Below are 22,263 nucleotides of genomic sequence, written 5' to 3'. Positions count from 1 at the left end.
GTCCGGTCAGCGTGCTAGCGCGGCCGCGTTACAACGGCGTTCGCAATCGTCGCCAGAGCTGACGCCGCCGGGGGAAACGATCAGCGATCAGCTGCGGCAGTACACGACGGCGTTGGCGTCACTCGCGCCGGCGCCAAAAAACTGCGACGTCGAGTGCCGTGTTCGTCGTTTCCGGGAAAACCGCGCGGCGACCGACGCCTACAAGATCAGGTAAAGTTTGGTTCGCAGTCTGCTCTTTCTCTCTCCTCCCCTTATTTGCAAGCGCGAGCGTGTCTCGGGCGTCTCTTGGGCAACCCCCCACTGCCGCCAGCTCGGCCGACGCCGACTAACCAGCCCGTGCGCTGCGAAACCGCTACGTTTATGCACTGCGCGTTCCTCTTTCCCTGCTTCTACTTCTTCTTCTGTTGTTTAACTGGTTCCGTTCGGGCGTTTTTTTCTTCTTTTTCTTCCGACCCGATCCCAGTGCGAACGTGCAACTGCGGAGCATGTCGTAGCGCGGGCTGACGAGCGCGCGCTAGTCTGCGAACGCGGCAACATCCCGAAGAACGCGGCACTCACTGCTGCGATCGCTGCCCGGGGCTGCCCCTCGGATTCGGCCCCCATCTCGCCGGTCTCAGCCCTGTTCACCACGAACTGAGCGGTTTCCACGGTACGCCAATGCCATTTCCTTTTCTCGTTTCTTTCGATCGACTTTTCTGCTTGAGATTGCTAGCAGAAGCCAACGGCGTCGCTTTGGCGCGATCCTCGGGGGTGATCGAATCGGCGACGCGATCTATTGCGCGCCAGCGTTGAATTTTTTTTTCCGCGGGCCCCCACTCCCGTGTTTCGCGATTGAAACGCAAATGCGTACGCAAATCTTCGCGCTTTTGCGGTCTTCGGTGTGCAGTGCGATGCTAACGTGGCGTGTGGCAAATTTTTTTGTTTTCCCTTGCCCCTTCGGAGGGCGCTGTTTTTTTTTTTTTTTTTTTTCTTCGTATGTTCATCGAATGTGCTGACATTTTAACTCGCTGCTTCGAGTGTCCGCTGTTCTGGTTATTGTCATTTCCGTCGTGTATGATTCTAATGTACTGGGGAAGTCCCCTTCGGACTGTGCAGGGAGCTGTTCTAACCTGTTCGTCCCCGGAACCCGCCCAAAAAATTCCGGCTCAGCGATGGTGCCCGGTAGCTCGTGCACTGCATATCGGTATCGTCTTTTTTGTCGCGTGCACATCATTCTCTTTTTTCTTTTTAACACCGTTTCTTTTTTTCTTTTAGAACGCTTATGTGGGGGCGGGGGGTCATTTTTCTTTTCTCTTCGCAGTATTTATGAGATATCATTGATAATCGCTTGTAATGCGAGTAGCGTCCGCTTCTCATTAATTCATGGAGAATTTCGGATTACCGTGGAGTTGCGCTCGCGAAATGGATAAAATAGGACCCTAGAATACTATTACAATTTTATCCCTATCACCGCAGATTGACGCTCGTAATCCGCCTGGGTAACGTGGAATTTTAAGTGTGTTGCACATTAATAATTTCTATCACCGAATGCCCTCATCAGTTAGACAACGGCAGAATGGCATTTCGTCCAGTGATTGACAGCGCGGTGCAATCGGACTTAGTCGATTATTTGCCAGAATGCGCGCCATCGCTGCCAACTCCCAGCGTCCAATGCTTTCCCGCACTCATCAGTCGGCTCTCACTCAATTGCACAATTACTAGATGTTATTATGTTATTCTAAGATAACTATGTTATTCCCGCCCGATAATGTTACCCCCCTCCTCTTTTAGCCAGATAAGTTAACGCGCTGAAATTCATAGCATTGGCGTTCGAGCGTATTTTTTCTTTTTCTTTTTTTTCTGTTTTCGCTCTAGCGAGAAAATGCTGAACTTGAATCGCAGTATCGCGAACACGATTTTCCGAGCTTTTGACCAAGCAGCGGGCTGTACGCTTTAGCGACAATAGTTATTGACTACATATCGTTGTCAACCGCTTCGACTCAGCGTCGTGACTAATCGCGCGTCGCGGTAAACGTTTCTGCTGTGGGAAGCCGATATTCTCTTTGCAGTAGACCATATAAAGTGTACAGCGACCGTCGTGCCCGCGATATTATCTCTTTTAGTATCGCCTCTTTTATTCTCTTATCTTGTGCTGATTAGAGCAGCTGGCGTCGAACTTACTGCTGTGAGGTGTCCATATGATGTTCCTTTAGGAACAAAAGAAAAGAAAAATAATGTACACTGCTCTTAAGCAGTGCCGTATCTTCAGTGCCACGCGAGAACATACGGTTTGCAGCACTCGGACGCTTATCTGATGTTATCTGAAACAATGCCGAGTCTGCGGGAGCCAAGAGGCAGCAATGAAAGTGCATGCACGTCGTCATGCGTCGCGTAGCTGTCGATTAATCTGCTTCACCGGGGCTAAACGTCATCGTCCGATGCTGCCTTCCCGAAGCGTTCGCGACCTTTTCTGAAACATGACGCTCTATAAAAAAGCACACGATCGTGATCGTGAGTCGCGTCATGATGTGGCCTTCGTAAAAGAAGAAAAAAAAAAAAAAAAAAAAAAACATGGCGGCGAAGATAGGCGCGGTCGTTGTGTGCCGTCTGTTTCAGCGTTTTCTCGTTCTCGCGCGCGATCTTTTGGACTTGCTGATGGTGCTCTCTTTTTATTATTTCTTTTCCGCTGCCTCGTCCCCTCCTTGTACGATGCACCCAGAAAAGTCTTGAGAATCCACGCATCCGTTCTTTCCCTCTATCTTATCGCACGCTCCGCAGAAGCGAGCGTTTTTGCCCCGGTTTTTCGCTGACCCGCCGTGAATTTGGGCCGTCTGCGCTAGGCGCTCGGCACATGACGGTAATTGTCGTCTGCTTCCTCGCCAAGTGCTGCCTTGCGAGCCGTGTTTATTCACATTGAGCACCTCTATCCCGTAATTCAAGTTGAGCCGTTTTCCCATCATTTTCGTCCGCGTTATCGCGTCTATTCTGCATTTATTTGTTTCGCGCGTCGGCTCGCACCATGCAGAAGACGCGCGTTACGTTTTCAAATGGTATATACTTCTTTCCCGAAGCTATTGTCGTAAAAGAGACTCATCGGGCACGATCGTTCCATGGTTTCACTTGCCCCGCAAGTATACAGCGGCACTTTATCTTCTGACACTTGTGCGTTTTTTTTTTTTTTTTTTTTTTTTTTTTTTTTGATGACGATGTAGTGCAAAAGCACGTTTTAGAAAGCGTTCTGACGTTATCACCAGCAGTGCCTTCTCAATGCCTGAAGCGGTGTGTAGGCGTCAAGAACCGTTTACTATTCGAGATTTGTTGCAACGCTGTATATTTGTCAGTGCATGTAGCCGACGGGACGTGTGCGCTCTCTTGCAAGTAAAAAAAAGTGCCACGGCTGCGGTCTCTTTGCAGAGCCGACAGAGCTATAGCGATCGCGTCAGCGATCAGGAACGAGGACCGGCTTCGAGCTGGCATACATGCTTATTGTTTCATTCAGACGGTGTCGCAAGCGGATTAGCGGCTAACAGTGAACGACACCTTTATTTCTTTTCTTTTTTGTGTGTGTGTGTGTGTGTTTAAGAAATGAAAAGTGAAAAAAAAAAAAAAAGGGGGGGGGGGGGGGGGACTGCGGCGTTTGTGTCCACCGCATCCGCAAGCAGGGCGGTTCAGCAAGCGTGAGAATGATGTTAAGTACGTATATTTGCCTAAAACTTCCTCCGCCTTCCTTTAAACGACTTCGTGACTTTGCGAACTAATTGATTTTCAAGAACTTACTGCGTTGTAAATGATTGAACAAAGATTAATAAAATTGTCTGACGTCAGGATTCCAGCTTAGGAACTCCATATAGTTACAGAATTAAGCCCCATATTGAAACCATTACGCCACGGATGCATGGACTAGCGGAACCGCTTCAATTTGCAGCGATTATACTTGTTCGCGTAGTCTTACTGCCTTCTGCATTAAAAAAAAAAGTATACATTGTTTTGAAATTTAGGCCTGTGAAGGCAGATAAAGCGCAATAAACGAAGCCACAGGAGCGTCTGATGACGCAAACACGAAGGTCAGGCAAATGCATGTACTAACCATCATTATTCTAGGCAATATACCATAATTTTCATATTTCCGGACGATCGCTACGCCAGACACAGAGTTCCCTATAGTAATAATTGTAGGAATCTCTATGGGTATGACTATGTCCTGCTGAATACGCCGGCTCTTGTAAGATCACAGCAGCATTGTTATCGGTCTGTGCTTGGCTGGTAGGCAACCCGTCAACACTGATTGCAGATGACACTTAGAGTGTACCCGGCAGATGACACTTACAGTGCCGTGGGCTGGTGTGATCAGCTTGTTATATCAGGAGGCTGAAATGACAAAACCTGCGACAACGGCAAAGGCAGGCAATTCTGCGGCGAGAGCAAAAGTGTGGTGCAGATTAAGCTGGACATGTTAAAGTAGTGGGCATTGATACTGTATCCATGTATCATCGCGCAGTTAACCGACCACTGCCTAATTATTAATTGTTAAATTAGTCACAACATCTTTCAGTAGCGTAGGTGCAGTATTCTGATGCATAATTGCAGCGAAGAAAGGATGTCTTTCAAAAATGAAAAAAAAAAGCGCTGACGTTAACTTGATTAGCATTAAATCATCGTTTTGCCATCGCAGACACACGAAGTGGCAATCTCGCTGGCAACCGCAATGCCAAATGATACCACGGCACAGGTGTGTTACAGGATATATATCTCGTATATCTTGTAATCGCAGCGCTCTAGTTGAAACTCCGTAGTATCCCTACATCCTGGCTACAATTTCGTTACAATGGCTCTCCATCAACTGGCCGCGCTTGACGTGGATGTTTCTGTTGTGGATGGAGCGCTATCGCTCTAATATATATTTAAGGATATACATACCCGTTGAGTCAGTTTGACACACCCATTCTGGGGTACTGGGCAAGTTGTCTATACTGTAAACCAGACAGCAGCGAGTTGTCTATCCGGTCATACACTTAGTCTATAGACCATGTTGTCTGCTCGGCAAGACAGCAGCCAATCGATTTGGAGTGGCTGCTGGATTAGGAGCCGCTCGATTATTTACATACATCAGCAGCAGCGCCACGTACTAATTCAGTGCGTAGACCCTTATGTTTACAGAGTTCCCAAAGATACTTCCAGTTATAAGCCCGTTGAACAACCCACGTTACAATAGCCCATAAACATGTAGAACTCTCCAGCTGGCACCAGTATTTCTGTAGAGTTAAAAAGTTTAAAAGAGTGAATTTTACTGCTGCGTACAACAAGAAAGCTGCATGCGTGAGCTCGGTGTATGGGGCACGTTCCTTATATGTGAACACATCAAGAGCGTGCATGCCTATATAGTAACATTCATAGGACAAAATACTTCTTATTGCTTAAATTTGACTGTCGGAAAAGCATGACCGGAAGGTTTCTGGGGTCGTGAACGCACTGCTGCCGCAGAGCGGACAAAAAGGGGCCTTCCGAATTTTGAAATTAATGAAATTCTTGGCGTTTTACGTGTCAAAACCCACGATACGATTATGCGGCGTGCGTCGTTGTGGGAGGTACTCCTGATTGATTTGCACGTTAATCCCAGTACACGAGTGTTTTTACTGGGAAGCTGTATATGGCTAGGTTCTGGGGGATCGCGTCCGCGGACTAAGCGACGCGTAGAACAACAAAGTGGGCCGGTCCTGTTGATAGTGCAGAAAGGGTCCAAGCTCAATGGCACATACCCCTGTGGGCTCTGGCACCTGTAACGCGCCCTTGAACTACCCTTGTCAAACGGGGGACCCAAAGAGACAAAAAAAAAAGTGCGCTGTAGCGACGAACGCTTTTGTCCAAACGCTAGTCTATGGCGATGCATGTCGAAACGTCAGTGATAAAACGTAATACCCTACCAAACAATAGCTGTCTCTCATTATCTCTTGACATAATCATTTCCCTAGTGACGTCATCAGTTGCCCCCTTTGACTCGGCCGGTATGGGTTTGCCGATTTTGTTAAAACACTCGCTGTATACCATAGTGACCACAAGGCGATGGTTACCGCGGTTACAAAATAAATGATGCACACCGGGGATCTTTGAGTGTATGTCTCTTTATTTGCTCATTATAGTCAACAATGATAATATATAAATTCACTATAGCAGACCCACCACGTCACAGCTTCGCTGGCTTCCATCTTAACAGTAGTGGAAGGGCTCTGAATTTTTGCATTTCGCCCGCGTCAAAATGCGGTGGGGATCGAACCTTCGAGCTCAGCAGCGAAAAACCGAATTTCGGGCCGCCGTTACGAATAAGCTGCATGAAGATTTTCGTTTCTCTGTGGCGTACATCATTCTTGCTTCGACAAAAGTATGGAGTGCCTGCTTGCAACGTCCCTTACAGTAAACAAGCAAATAAACATTTCTTATAAATTTAATAAACAGTCAGCATATTGAGTAATAAAGCACCCCCCCCCCCCCCCCCCCAGCAATTTCTAGCATATTTTAGCGTCGACCGGTGGTACTTTGACACCAGTGAGCGACTGTAAAAACGCGCGCGCAACACAAAAGAGACGGACACGTGACGAGCGCTTGTCTCCCGTTTCTTCTCTTTTGTGCTGCGTGCGTGTTTGCGCTTCTTGCGTCAGGTGTGCACCAACTGTATATTATAGGCCCTCAGCGAGTCCCTTTAAGTCGTGTATCGTGGCAGATAACGTCGGGGCAAGTGTTTTAATCTCTCCCGTAGGCCTCGCCGTGCCGTTGTTCTTCCTCTCTCGACCGCGACGCCTGAGTTATCATCGCCCCAACGGGCCTTGCAGATGGTTTTGATTAATAGAAGCCCCCCCCCCCCCCCTTCCTCCTCCATTTTTTATATCTAGTCGTGAGCGTCACATAGCTGTCAGCGCTCGCGTGGCGCAGTCGTGTAAAGTTACACTCGTCACGCTCGCAGACTGCCTTGGTCTCGAAACGGCGTGTGCTTAGTGGTGTAAAACACTCGAGAGAGAGAAAAATAAAAAGATGCAACGGTCATTTCTCTCTCGTCGGGTGTGTTGTTCTTGGGCACCCGAAAGCTTCCGAGGAGGCTTGCGTCTCTGAGGGTTTCGCGCGAACACCCCACCCCCGTGTGTTCGCGAATCCTAATTCAGCCCCGAAATATTGTGATAATAAGACTGTAGGGCGTGGTGCTGCATATTTTTTCTTCCCGCGAGCGATACAAGCAAACGCGTATATACAGTCGACCGCAAAAGTTTACGGACCACGGGATCTCGCAAGGAAAACCGTTGAATTTTCCAGCTGCCTGTAACAGCAGCCAGTAGTAAACCGTATACATCACAGCGCTGTTTGCATATACTATAGATATTCACCTTTCTTTTTCAGATCCCGTGGTCCGTAAACTTTTGTGGTTGACTGCACGTACACCCGGCGACAAAATAAGCCGGGGCATGAAATCTGAGAACAAGCTGAATAGCTAGCTCCGCTGCCTCACAATGTAGCCCGGTATTTGCATTTTGGGCTTCGACTAGAATATGCTAACAATATTGTCGTATACAGTTTTACTTGCTACTGCTACAGGCTACGAAGATATTCAGCTTTTTCTCAGACTTCATGTCCCGGTTTATTTTGTCGCCGGGTGTACGTACGTACGTACATACATACATACATACATACATACATACATACATACATACATACATACATACATACATACATACATACATACATACACGCATACATGCATACATACATACATACATATACATACATACATACATACATACATACATACATACATACATACATACATACATACATACATACATACATACATACATACATACATACATACATACATACATACATACATACATACATACATACATACGTACGTACGTACGTACGTAACGTTGTATATGAGCGGTGGCTGCAAGCTTCCAGCAAAAAAGCTGCTTAATGGCGCAGAATGGGGCGCATATCCTATAGAGAACAAGGTGTCCAAGACTTTCGGCGGTGCACGGGGCTCGGGTTTCGGTTCTCGTGCCCAAGCACCGCGTTGGTTCTCAGCTTCCCGGATTCTGCGCGTCATTTCCACGAGCAATAAAGGCGCCGATTGTCCTTTAGTTTTTAAGGTCTCGAAAAGTGTCCATCTATGCGAGCTTTCTCGTGACGCATAAAGTGGTGTTTCAAAGGGAAAAGTGTCGCGCGGAGGCTGAACTACGTCGACGCTATACCCGAAACTATGTAGGCTTTATCACGCGGTCCAAATGTCTTTCTGCAGTTCACCTTGAAGTACGATTAAGGCTGCAAGTTGGGTTAGTTGGATCGCATTCATGGTCTTCGATCGTGCCTGAGTTTTGCGTGGTGTCTTGCAGTGGTGCTCGCGTGTTTCCTGACTTCGGGTGGCTATCCACGTTTGTGACCGTGGAGGACTTCCTTCTCTGTCGATGTGGGAACATTATAGGCATGCGCGCTTTTCATCGCGTTTCGAAGGCTTTTTTGGTGCTTACGTTAGCCCCGTGCAAGCACGGGTGGGAGGCATTTCTTTAGCGTAGTTTATATTGGGTGCGAGATACGTTAAACACCCGTTGAAACTGTTCGCACCTTTTTCTATGGAAAATACATTCAGTGCAAGAGGACACGTTTTTTTTTTTCGTTTTTTTTTTTCAATTCGAGACGTGTGTTCCGCAAATGTATAGCTGAACTTTTTTTTTTCTTTTGCGTCTTTTCAAAGGTCAACTGCGACGAAATTTCACTCTGGCTAAATAAAATTGGTTTTAAATTATCGAGTATGTGTGCGTATACTGCCGGAAAAATCTTGGCCAAGCTGCGGAGCTGGTAATATTGTTTATTTGCAAACCTTTAAGCGGCAACTTAGCAGACGACTCGGGAGCGCCTGGTCGTTAGCGGATATGACGCAGGTACCAGAACATGGCCTCAGAGATCTTTCAGCGCAATATATCGGAGGCCACGTAAGGGTACCGCCCTGGGTTTCTCAACGTTTACCGGGTTCTGCGTCATTTCCGGCAAGCGGTAACAGCAGCGTTTACTATGGGTTGCGGTATCAAAAAAAAAAAAAAAAAAGAAGGGGGGGGGGGGGGTAAGCAGGTCTACTTTGGCGAGCTTTATAGTGGAGTTGGCTGTTCAACCAAGAATTAATTCTTACTCTAGCCTACAGAGCAACAAAGAGGAGAACGCAAAAAAAAAAAAAAAAAAAAAAGACAGGTTGCTATGCGCACAGTTGCTGCTGCTTCGGATTCCCGTCTTTTCTCCGAGCGGCACCAATGGAGAAAAAAAAAATGAAAAAAGAAATAAAAATCCCGATTTCATACGTGGCTCTATAGCTCCGTTGACCCATTTCGGTTCATTAACTACTCTCCACCACCCATGGACAGTCCTCCAGTTTATTATCTGACTGCATTAACGTGACCTTGGTTATAGCTGGTTGAAACGATCGTCTGAAACTGGTTTCGTGGTGACACACCCCTCAGTTTCTTCCTTTTTTTTTTTTTAAACACGCACACAAGCAAATTAATGCGTCGAAGTGACGCGAAATTGCGTAGCCGTGCGCGCCGCGGCACTGAAGATTTATCTCCGATACTCGGCCCCCATTCTCCTCCTGACCGACGCGCTCACACCTGTGTGGGCAGCCGGTCACGTGATAGAGGTACAGAGTGGATGGGAGAGAGAGAGTGTGTGTGTGTATGTGTAGTGCAAGTGAGCGCTCGAACAAAATCTTGCAGTGTGGTGAACGAGGTTCATCAGGGACCTCAACGAGGTGCGATTTGAGGCTAACGCATTTCTCTGGCATTGGCCTCCCCGAACAACCCTTTTCCTGTTTTTTTTTTTTTTTTTTTTTTTTCGCTGGCATATCCGTTGCACCGACTGGGGTGAAATTTTGCTACCGCCAGAGCACCGGAAATGAGGCCGACTTTAAGGTCAGTGGCTTGCCCGAAACGTGTCGGGTGCAGCGGAAGGCGTGACGTTCCAAACGAAGTCTATACGTTCGGCGTTGTAACCAAAACCTTTCCTGACATGTTTACTTCGGCGCTGTGCGGTCTGGCCGGGGTCGCTATTCTGGGTAATGTCTAATTCCGCCATGTTGTCCCGTTCGGCTCCCCAACAGGTGTGATTGGCTTACAAGGCGACAGAGCCCTCTCTGATTGGCTCGAAACGCCAACATTGCGGAATTTACATTGAGTCCATAACAGCAACCCGGGAGCGTTACGTACGTACTATGGCCAAATTCTGCAGTGTTGTCACCTCTGACTGGCTGATAGGACAGCTAAGCCGTCTCTGATTGGCTCGAAACCATTGACAAAATATGTCAGAATATGACGCCGACCAGAATAGCACTTCGGTGTGACTGATAGATGGATGATAGATAGATAGATAGATAGATAGATAGATAGATGATAGATAGATAGATAGATAGATAGATAGATAGATAGATACTGTGTTACAAATAACTGGTAGTTCATAAGTAGTTGTCGATAGATAGAATGATATAATATAAAAAAAAGCACCATAGAAATAACAGTTTACAAAGATGAGGCACGAGAGTATTAAGGAAGTATACTATATAGTACCGGTTCAATTAAACGCATTTTATTTGTGGTTCCCGCTGTCTCTCTATAACTGGAGCGGTCGTTGATGTTGCCGCAGCAGTGCACGGTAAACTTGTCGCTTCGCGTCGCGTAAAACGGTGTAACGCAGACGGCAACTATGTGACGCAGCTGGTCGCTGCCTCATACTTTCATGAACCGCGCCCTTTTAATTGTCCTCGATCAGGAACGGTCGATTCGCTTTCCGTTCAGCGGAACGCCAGCTGCTGCGGTCTCGGCAAACGCACGTTGTTCCATCTAGCATCCTTTACAATCCTCTATACAACGCGCCCGCAAAGAAATAAAAAAAAGGAAAGTGAAAGTTTTGAGCAGTAAGGTGACATTCACATGCCGTATCTCTGGCGCTTTCGAACTTGAAAAATAGAGGCACGGAGATAAGACAAAAAGACAAAGAAAGCCGCATTTAGTAATGGGCTGAAATAGCTGCCCGTCTTTGCAGAATATTTTCATACACGCGGGAGTTTCCGTGACACGGATGCACTGACTGACGTCACGAACATTCGGTGCTGCCTCCGTGGTACTGTGGTTCAGTGCTCAGCGATTGAAACGCGATACTCAGCGCGTGGCCGCCCACATAGGGAACCGAGCACAGCGAAGGATGAAAGCGAACGCGGAGCGCAGCCGGAGATGGGAAAGACGGCGATGGAGAAGAGAACGCGAGGAGAAATGCGGAGGAGGAGGGCATGGCGAAAGCGTGAGAAGCGTAGTGCCGCGCAAAACTTGCTCTGCGGCGACTATGGCTACGAGATGGCGCCAGGGGGTAGCGCGCGTCGTCTGTATGGAAGCGAAAGCGCTGCATGAGCGGATGTCTGTCTGCGACGGCTGCTGTGAATCGCGCCCACGCATCACCCCCCCCCCCCCCCCCCCGTGCTGCCTCTCGCGATTTCCCGATTAGCGAGGCAGTCGCGCCAGCACTTCGCTCCGTTTGCAACGCGCCGCACGAGACAGGTTGTCCGCGCCGGCCAATATATCGCGAAATGAAAACATGTGTAGAGCCGCGCTCAGGTTTCGCATTAGGGAGTATCGTAATAGTCGGTGAATGTTTTTGTGCCGCATGAAAGTAAGAGCCCTTGTGATGCGTTGCGACTGCATTCGGCCCCTCAGCGATGACCTGGGTCTCAAAAAAGCGTCCGGCCGGCACGCGGTCCGAGTATTGCGTTTCGATCGCTGAGCACTGTATACATATGCATCGCCCACTATAGATAGCGTTGTGGCTCTTTCAGCTTCCTATGCGAGTGCTGCCGGCGCTAGCCGTTTGGACCTTGAACTACCAAGGAAATGAGCTTTGAACAGCAACAGAGGCGCGCCCTTCGTGCGTTTCGAATACCGCGAGATGACGTCAACATCCGTGATGCAGCATCAACGTGGCAACTCGCCACACCTTGTTTTTTTTTTTCTTGTTTTTTTATCATAACCTGAGGAGACGGTCACTTTACTCACGAAACGGAGAAGCTGTCTGCACTATATAACCGTGGCACTTATAAGATGGCAGCTGTGAGAAAAATAGACTTAGCTGTACTAGTAAATTACGATCCTACAATAAAAAAAAATATTAAAAAATAAAGGAAACACTCTTGAAGCAAAAACGAAAAACTGGTGGTGAACGCCGTGACGTCGTCGAGTTTGGCGACGTCTGCTAGTGAATAACTTTACTTTTCGATGGGCAAAGATGCACGATCACTACAACATTGCATTCTGAAGGCGCCAGACGCTGAATATAGCAAACGTCGAGTACGCTGCCAGAATGGCCCATATGCGAGAGAATACTGCGAAATGTGTGTCGTCACACTGACGTATACGTACCAGCGCCGGCGTTATACGGCGCGAAATTCGAGACATTTAAATGCAGTGCTAATTTTCTCCTCTAATAACAAGTCTATTACCGCGAAATTAACGAAAATTGACTGTTCAGAGCCTACACTGATTTATAGGGGTTCTCTTTAGTGTCTCTTTAAACAGTGTTTTTCTTTTCCACGTTTGTGACGTATCGGTGAACCGGTATGTTACCGGTGTATGAATCGACTCGAAAAACGGTTGTGTGTCTGAGCGCTTTCATCCAGTCTCATCGTATAATCGACTGTACTACGTGCTCTTATACTGACTCTTCATGTGTTGCGACATTTCCGTGCTTAGTATACGCGCAGTTGTCGGCGAACTTTCGACTTGGATACAGCGGAATCTCGTTAATGTGATTCTGCATAATACGTTTTTTTTTCTCTCGGGATAATACGTTTCATTTTCTTTTTTTTTCTGATAATACGATTTGGTTGGATAATACGTTGGATGATACGATTTTCGGATGATACGCTGTATTATCCGTATCCCGTGAAGATCGTATCGACGAGGTTCCACTGTATACGGTTTTTACTTCAAGGCGCGACGGTGGAAAGGAAATGGCGACAGTTCGAGAACGACTGACGCGTCGCCTGGCAGTGTTCGCGGAATCATTGACAGAATGCGTCCGTTGCCGAGATTATTCACTCGTTTCCATTATCTCCTTCCCGCTGACTCGCGCATGGTTTCCGTGTATAACCTTTGGTTTCTTAGTCACCGTTGTGTGGGCGCCACCAGCCCGTGTTGTCACAGGCGGGCGGGTACAATCTTTTCACTTCCTCCAGCCCGTCGTCCATGATCGTGGAACTTGTGCTGTGCAGGGGTTGGCGCTGTAAAAGTCAAGGACCGATTAAGGTATACGGTGGTAGGCAATACGATGTGTAACGCCAAACTCACGTGTAAGCAACTCGTAATGCGCGGATTCGAATTTGACTCGCTTACAGGAATTGTCGATAGCATTCGTTAGTAAAACCAGCTAAACCACCCAATGGTCTACTGGAAAACGAAGCCAGGAAAAGAGTACAATTACAAACCAAAGATGATATATACGCGTCATGTTGGAGAGAACATCGCTGGTTCAGCGGTAAAGCTGCTGCTATACTGCGCACGTCGGCGTGCACTTTAATCTCGCATTACTTGGGTGTCGCGGCTCTGATCTCTCTTTTTTTTTTTTTTTTTTTCGCTTTCCTTTTTTTTTATCGCATGCTTGAGACATTGAACTTAAAAGCGTCTTTACCGGTGAATGCACTTTCGGCTTTGACGCATTCGCAGGTTCGGTGAACTTTGAGAATGGATTTCTTTTTTGTTAAGGGACATCGCCTCGGGTATTTTCCTCAGATGCAGAATTTCGTCAAAGCTACATGCGTGCCGTATGTTCCCGCATAATGAATCCTTCTGTTGTTGTTTTTTTTCAGTTTTTTTTTTCGGAAACGTTTTCGTTAACTGGGGATCGAGGGGGTAGGGATTTTATTACGCGAGAGAGATATCATGGCCAAACACCCGAGCGACAACGAAAAAGTAGTAGCGAAATGGTGAACGTCTGAATGGCATCACGGAAAACGCACGTAATCGACAAGTTGCGAACGATCGTGTCACCATGTGTTAGCATCCTCCGCGTAAATGCTAGCGCATTCCTCTCGCATTTATCGCTAAATAGCCATTGAAATTTTTTCCCGCATTTTAATTAAAATTATTTCTTAAGGACAAAAGTGTGTGTGGGTGATTGTGTGTGTGTGTGGGGGGGGGGGGGGGGGAGAGAGAGGGGCTCATTACGCAAGTAAATACAGTGTGTCAGCGGAGTGACGAAGAGCCACAAGTTGTTATTCGCCACCTCTGGGCAGTCTTCTCTCTGCTTCTGTAAATCCTGTACGGATGGAGAGATTTTATGAGTGATGGCTGATGCCGACAAACCCCAGTATGTCAAGCCGATATTGGTTCGAGATTAGGCCATGTTGGACAATGTTGGCACCAACTCGGGGCCCTTCGTTAGACTCCCTTTCTGCGCTAACCGGGGTTATATTTTACCTTTCTGCCTCGTTTATTCTCGGCATTAATGATTCTGGGTTCGTTTTTCACAAATGATCGAATCTTAACTCTTTTCGTTCTGTGTGTTTCTGTACATTTACGCCACTGACCCTACAGCCGTCTGCTCCACCACTGGATGGATCCACTCGCTTATTCCCTACTAAAAGAAAAAAAAAATTCCTCCAGCAGAGTAAACTGCATGCGTTCTCATTTATCTTTGGCTTGGTAAACAATGCGACATTCTTGCAAAAGATGCTCAATATGCATTCTCTACGCTATTTCCAAACGTGTTACGTATATGAAGAGTCGTCATTGACAAATGTTCTGCTATATATACCCACCAACATCGTAACTTTCGGTATACGTTGTGTTGCTAAATTTCGAGCACGAGGTCGCGGGTGTAATTGCCTGCTGCGGCGACCGGATTCCGAAGGAGTTGGAACTACGAGTTTATATACAGAAACTCTCGTGTACTTGGATTTAAGAACCGCAAGGGGTCGAAATAAATCCAGAGCTCTTCACTACGATGTGTCTCTTAGGCAGATGTTCGCTGTTTTTGGGCTCTTAAACTCCTCAAAATCAATTGAAGTAAAAATTTTATAACTTGCCCCGGTTTGTTGCGATCGCTCTCTCGTATAACTTCTCGTTGTCTGACATATAGCGCGCTGACAAGCAACGCCTCTCTATTACCGAAGGGTGCGCTATATCCATTGGAGTCACGGGCAGAGGGCAGTGGGGTATTGGCCTTCGCGCGCGTCTGAAAACCGGTTGCAACCGGTTTTACGCGCGTAAATTGGCCGCGCGCGCGCGCGCGCGCGCGCCTGGTGGGGTTCGTTTTCTCCGCCACTTTGCGCGCTGTTCCCGCCTCCTGCTAACTTTACTCCTGCTGCCGCTTGACAGCTGGCGATGATCGGTCGCGGCCACTAACGGTATTCGCGTCGTCCGGCCAATGAGCTATCGCGTTGCGTATGACGTCATGCGAGCGCGAAGGATGGCGGGAATTTCAAGAAAGGCTGTGTAGGGAGAGACGTGCGCGTCTGACTTCGAACGAAATTGTGGGTTTTCTTCTGCGTGTTAGGAAGGGGACGGGAGGTAGACGGTTGTCAGATGTTGAGGGCGTCACATTGTCTAGTCACCGTTAAGGACTTTGTTTACATCGGTAAATGTGGGTTACAGAGCCACTTTTAAGGCCGAATCATGTCGATCTCGGTGCGTGTTTCTCTGTTCTGGTTATCTGTACACGCGTTAAGTCGTCTAATACGGCCAACGGTAGAAAGGTGATCAGCTCCATGCTACTCGCACCTGCATGTCTTCGGTGTATGTGTGTAGCAGCTCCTGCTATGGCGTCCTTACCGTAAGCATATAGTTTGCATACTATGGATCAATTACACTGAATTGCCGTCATATCGTAGGGTGATATGCTATTCTACGACATATTGCGCTTATGTAAGAGAACGGCTGGTGTGTGCCCCATCGCTTCTTCCTTTTTTTTCTTCGTAGGTATGTGCGAGAAAACGTGGCCCAATTGTAAAACCTCTCTGCGAAAGTCTCTTAATGTGTGTCTTGAGGATGTCTCTTAACGCACTAATTGCCAGGGAAAAAAACTACAAAAGATTGTATTCTTATTACAGGTACGACACGTAAATCCGTTTTTACTGGTATTCTTTCAGAACTGCGGGCCGATGCAATGAACGATTCCTTTCGCTCCATTTCGTTCCTTTCTTATCAACCACCGTTCACGACCGGTCGATCTCGGTGATAACGTGGCCGGAACCGTCACACCGACCACTGACGAAGCATGGATAAGCGTTTTCGTATTGTTCCCGTATAAGCGTCATTCACTAATACAACTTCACATTCCTCACTAAGTGTCCCTTTAACGTAGTTCTCTTGAAGCTTGTTCATGCTTCAGCGCGCACGCGCGCCAACGTCTGTCTCTGTCCAAGCCTCCCCTGCCGCCCTCGCGCGAGTCCGGAGATAGCGTGCCCTGTAGTTCTGTGCACAGGTGGCCGATATCCCTTCCCCTCGCCCTTGCAGTTCCGCTCTCTCCACCCATAAGCCACCCCCCGCCACGCGCCTAACGGTCGCAGCTGGCATATTTCACTCCGCCATTATTATAGAGGTCGCACGCGTCGCCGTTCTATCCCGGCCGGCGTCCGTTATGGCTGCGCGCTTCTGAAAGCGAAGGTGAGGGTGAACGTGAAAGGCGATTGGGGCGAGGTTTCGCCCGCGGCCGTTATTTCCGTGCAGCGCCGGCCCGCGGGCTGCTGAAGGACGCAGCTGTTTGTTCATCCGGCCGCAGCAGCGTTGTCTTGGTCTATAGTTATGTGCAGCGCTTGCGAATGCTATTGCGGTTCCCGCTAGTAGTAGTGTGTGTGTGTGTGTGGAGGGGGGGGGGGGGGGGGCGCTGATTCAATTGAACCGGTTGGGAGGGTGAGCGTCCCGGAGGGTCAGGATTTGTAACTGTGTATAGTGTATGGCAGGGGGGTGGTCTTCTTGTTTTTGTGTTTTCTCCTTCACTAATGTTCAGTTGTATCGCGCGGCGTTCCCTCACAGCTGATGGCGTTCGCCGCCTGCCGATATAATTCGGTTTGTGACGGAATTTTGAGCATCTTCGAATGAATTCCGACTGTTTAGTGTGTCTGGATAAATCTGTATAACGTTCGGTCAATAGCCGCGTTTACATGAACGCGACAACTGGCGCATCGCATCACATTAACTTTCTAGCGCATCGCATCCATGTAAACGGGGATAATGCGCTAGGAAAGCGCGTCGCGTTAATGCGTCTGACAGGGGTGGATTGAGACGAGTAAGTCGACTTTCGTAGTGCATGTAAACGCGATCGCGTCGCTTATGGCCAATGCAATTTGGTGCGGATCTGCTGCGCTCGCCGAGCTGCGGCGTGGCGAGACGCCGGGTGCGTCTGCAAGCGCTGGTTTTGCCTTCGATGTGTGACCCCACTACCTTTGCACCAGGGGTGATGCGCTGCATGTAAACGCAGCTAATGACACATAGTTCAAATATAGCTTCAAAATGATTGCGCGCACGCACACACACACACACACACACACACACACACACACACACACGCACGCACGCACGCACGCACACACACACACACACACACACACACACACACACACACTATTATTTGCAGACTTGGCACCTTCGCAATGATAGTGCTATAACGAGGTCATACAGAAGATGTGCAGATTCCCATGACTCGCCATCCTCACTCTCCCCCATTTGCGTATCAGATAAGCTTATCAGACGCTGCTATGGGCTCAACGCAGCTGCCGGACTCGTGGGGGTGGGTTCCCATGCGATATGTGTGGTAAGCGGAACTTGTCTCCATCCATACTTACTTGACGATATCGTCGCGTTGTATAGATGACGGCCGAAAAACCACGCAGTACCAAAACTGTGAGTCACGAATTTGTCTTCGTTGGGCGAACTTGTGCATTCAAATGGCAACGGTATAGCGGCGAGCACAATCGTCGAAATCTGATCTACGGGTCAAGTATAGGTATGCTGTTTATCCACGACTCATCGTACATTCATGCGTTCGCATAGGAAGCGCCACCTTGCAGAAGGCCCCAGACACCGCAGTGAAACGTTGGTGGCAACGTTAAAGGAACTTCGGTGTGGGTAGCAGGAGCCTGGTGATGACAAATTAGGGCATCGGTGGGGGAGGGATTTTTGAATAGCGAGGGGGGGGGGGGGGGGCGTTATCAGCGCTTCGGGCTTATCAGCACAACGCTATAGCCGCTAAGACACCGCCGCTGTAATGAAACATACTTCACGATACTTCATGATACTTCATGATGATTTCACGTGTATGTTAATGCAGAGAGACCGATGTATGAAGGTTTTCCTTGAGTGAAGTATTCGTAGAACGCGTTTCTGCTGAACAGGTAAATATTGACGTCTTTTATACGCCGCGTATAATAGTGGCTCCTAACTTCACCACAAGGGGAGAGCACAATGTGGCGCGGAATGCCTGAGCGGTGTTTAAGCTCTCGGACTCCGAAACCAAGCCGGAGCCTCGCTCGCTGATGTGCCTGCTGCAGGTAGTTTTTCGCGCTGAAGAACTTTGCTACTTTCGTCATAGCAAAGGAAAAACACCAGAAAGGAAGTTCTGCGCGCAAATCACGCGCCCCCTTTCCTTCCTTGTACAACCTAGCTGTTAGCTAACCCAATGGTTGAGCGATAGTCGGTTCTTTCTTTCCTATTACCTGCCGACATGGCTTAGTGGCTGTGCTTGGCGTTTGGCTGCTGGGCACATTGTCGGGCGTGCCGTTCGCGGCTACATAATTCCGACAGGTAAAAACGCTTACGCACATGTATAGGTCGCGCATCATGTACAGTCGTGAGCAAAAGTTTGGGGACCAGAGGTGTCAGAAAATTTTTTTATGCCTTCGCAGTCTAGGCATAAAGGCTGAATGAAATCAAGTGGTGCTGCGCCTGTTTGACCAGCGTCGTGAATTAAAGGTATTTCATGTTGCACGACTGTGCTTCCTCGTATAGGCTATACCGTCTGTATCTTTCGAAACGTTAAGCCCTGTAATTCAATTATTTATTTGCACATGGGCTTTGTTGTGCACGTACTAGCTGTTACGCCGAATCAGCTTCGCGGACTCACTTATGCGCGCAGCCCCATAACGTTATTTCGGGAGGGAGGGGAGGAAGGAGAGAGAGAGAGCCGACACGTGGTGCGTATACTCTGTTTCAGTAGTTCCGTGCAGCACGCTACGTCAGTCGTATTTAGTGACTCATCGCGTCCAAGTGAAATTATTGGCTTTTATTAATATTTTATAAGTTACGGACGCAGTGTCCTCGCTTTGTGTGCACAGTCGCAGTTAGTGCGCATACCTGCCACACATGCGCTAGGCGGTTCGCTCTGCGGCGGCTCAACGTCACTGCGACGCGATGAATGAGCTTGCGAGACATGGCGTAGTAGAGCTTTCGCTCTGAAACGAAGCAAAATCGCCTAAAAAGATCGCAGCTCTAACATGTTCCGACTAGACCGCTCGGTAAGACCATTAAGACAAGCAACGGGTTCCGAACACTGGCACCACATCTCGCTTCGCAGGAATCTGCGCTCGGTGGTTACGTAGCGTTGGCTCTGCTGCACGGAACTACTGAAACAGAGTGTAACAGGTCGGCGGAGCGAGCCACTTGTTGCGCCGAGGGTGTCCGCCGGCCGCATGGATCGTCGCGCAGATGCGGCTGCTGGTTTTTTTTTTTTTTTTTTTTTTTTTTTCCCCGGAGCCTCGCATACTACTACGGGCCGTCCTCTATTTATGACGCCGTGCTGCTGCTGATGCTGCTGTTTTGTTCTGCCGCGCTTGCTTCTGCTTTGTATATCTGCGCGCCACGCGCCGCCCGTTTCCTGCCGCTCCTCCCTCTCTCTTTTGTCTCTGGCTACGTCTCTAATGCGACGACGTCTGGCGGGCGGCCGGGCGGACGTACGACTCGCTGCTTCGAAGGCGTCGTGTTTTGACTGTCTCTGTTATGTTTGCCCAGGCAGGCTATAGCAATGCGGGCGTCGGTGTGCGGGGTTTGGGGGGTGGGGGTGGAGTGGATTCGACGATAGCGATTTGGCCATCCCCCTCTTTGGGAAGATGGCTGACAGGCAGTGGCGGCGGGGGAGGGGGGGGGGAGGGGGGGTCGTAACGACGGATGTTTCTGTGACAACCGGAGCGGCACGTTTATATTGAAGTGCAATGATCTGTAGAGCGTGACATCGCGAGGATATGCGATGGAGCTGCCCTCAGTTTTTGAATGGGCACAGTAATGCTTTGTGAACATGGATCCTCAGCTGATCAGGAGAGTGATCACGTGATTGCCACGTCCCCGTGACCCTCCGCTAGAGAGCGTCGTCAGTGTCCCAAGTCTCGTTGGCTCGGCTCGTCTTCCGATGAAGGCGAGTGACCTTGTCGAAACCTTCGATTCCGTGCTGTGGCGCACGATCACTTGCTCATCGGCATTGCGAAAATGTAGTAGAAATATATAGGCGGCTTTTCTCCGCTGGTGGTTCAGATTCGCTCAATGCTTGCGTACCAGCACTTGTTCGTGGTTCGGGAATACCGATGTGTTCTCGGCAGGGTGTACACGATCGTAACGGCATGCGAGACATTCTCGAGTGCATTGCGGTTACTGAAAAAAAAAAAAAAAATGGATTTGCGCACTGATCACTGTGGAGCCTTAAGGCGTCCGGCTAATATTTCCCGTTTTTTTTTTTTCTTCATAATTTCGAAAACCGGGGCAATGAACAGGACTAGCAGAGAGAGTACCGCCGAAGCCGTTGGCGACTGCCTCCTTTGATTGCAGCAGCGCGATAAATGCCGGAGAGAAAGGAAAGGCTCCAGGGAAAGAAATAAAGAGGGTTTGGGGGGCGAGGGGAAGGAAAAGGGCACAGTTGTAAAACGTAAGAGGTTATACAACTTAATGTCGCAATGAAGTTGCGGCATGCTGATCTGTTTGCTTGTATCTCTTTCCTATTCTCCCTCTCTCTCACACACACTATCGACTCGTTTCGCGTGTCTGTATAGCCCCGTATAACACTCATTTCTTCGTCTATCAACGGCAGTGCCCCTCTACGTTAGCTTACTTCTCGAATCAACCAGCGGCAGGCAAAAGATGGCGACATTGGACAACGTTGCTAAATAGGAAGAGTGTCCGAAATATGTAACCAGCCGCGGTGTCCGTTTTCAGGATCGGGGGCTTCTTGCCAAAGCGTTCTGACGCCACGTTACGATGTGCTATATATTTTCGCACTTTCGGAGTGCAAGAGCGGAAGGTGTTTTGGATAAATCCTTCTGAGATCCGAAAACAGCCATGGGACATGTATATTTGCTCCGTTTTATACGTACACGCAGGTAACGCGGACACTTCTGTCACTGATCGCATTTGCGACCAATAAATATACTGCGTCGCAATTGAAATGAACTTATGGGTTCTCGTCACGTAATTCGACGTAACACGTAGTTTCATTTATTTCCAGCCTAAAGAAAGGCCCGCAGACATTGCGTAAGGTCTCATCATTGTTCATATTGTTTATAATACCTGATTTGACGTAACCTTACGTTCACTAGTTGTATTGCTTAATGCATGAACAAGTGGTTATTTAGTATGTAAGCGTCGCAGATTAAAAACCGTCTGTCGCCTCGTCCGATGAAAACCGATTGTCGCCTCATCGAATAACCCAGCTCAACGATAAGGATTACGCTATCTGCCACAGGCGATTTCTAAAAATTCCACAAAACTTCAAAATGATTCACCCTGTATACTTAGCTTCGGAAACTTTGCCTGCTAAGCGTGAAACGGAGCTTGGTTGAAAGAAATAGCGCGCGAAGTCTGATCAGCCACGAGCGAAGCAGCCGTAAGAGATTTTTTTCTTCTTCCTTTCGCGGGGCGTTTCAAGTGTCCGCGTGCATAGTTGTATCACCTTTTTACGCTCCCCTTATCTCCGAGTGGCCATTGTTGTCGTCCACCCTCTCCACGGTCCTTTTGTCTCGCTGTGTTTGCACTCGCGAGAGGAGGAGGAGAGAGAGGGTGCGTGCAGCGAGATAGAGCGGTTGCTGTCTTGGAAGGAAGCTGCGCTCGAGCTGCCTTCTCCGTTCCCATTGTTTCAACGGTCGCGCACGGCTCGCTGTTGTACATGGAGGAAACTGGAGGAGACGCGGTCGTTTTGGGGCTGAGTACGACGAGGGCTGTATGGCGGTTTTGCGAGTGACGCGAGCGACTGCCTCGTGTTTGCTCAGCTTGTCACAGAAAAGCAAGAAAGAAAGAAAGAAAG

The 22,263-nt window shown here is 48.5% G+C and overlaps 1 protein-coding gene across 1 annotated transcript in view; it reads left to right on the top strand.

The window, feature by feature from the left end:
• LOC119464495 (uncharacterized) overlaps positions 1-22,263 on the top strand; it is a gene marked incomplete at its 5' end in the record, with an annotated part of 143,195 nt that overhangs the window by 86,991 nt on the left and 33,941 nt on the right.

The sequence above is a fragment of the Dermacentor silvarum genome, chromosome 9 (genome assembly GCF_013339745.2).
Source record: "Dermacentor silvarum isolate Dsil-2018 chromosome 9, BIME_Dsil_1.4, whole genome shotgun sequence".
NCBI classification, from domain to species: domain Eukaryota; kingdom Metazoa; phylum Arthropoda; class Arachnida; order Ixodida; family Ixodidae; genus Dermacentor; species Dermacentor silvarum.
This window is presented reverse-complemented; position numbering and strand designations above follow the sequence as displayed.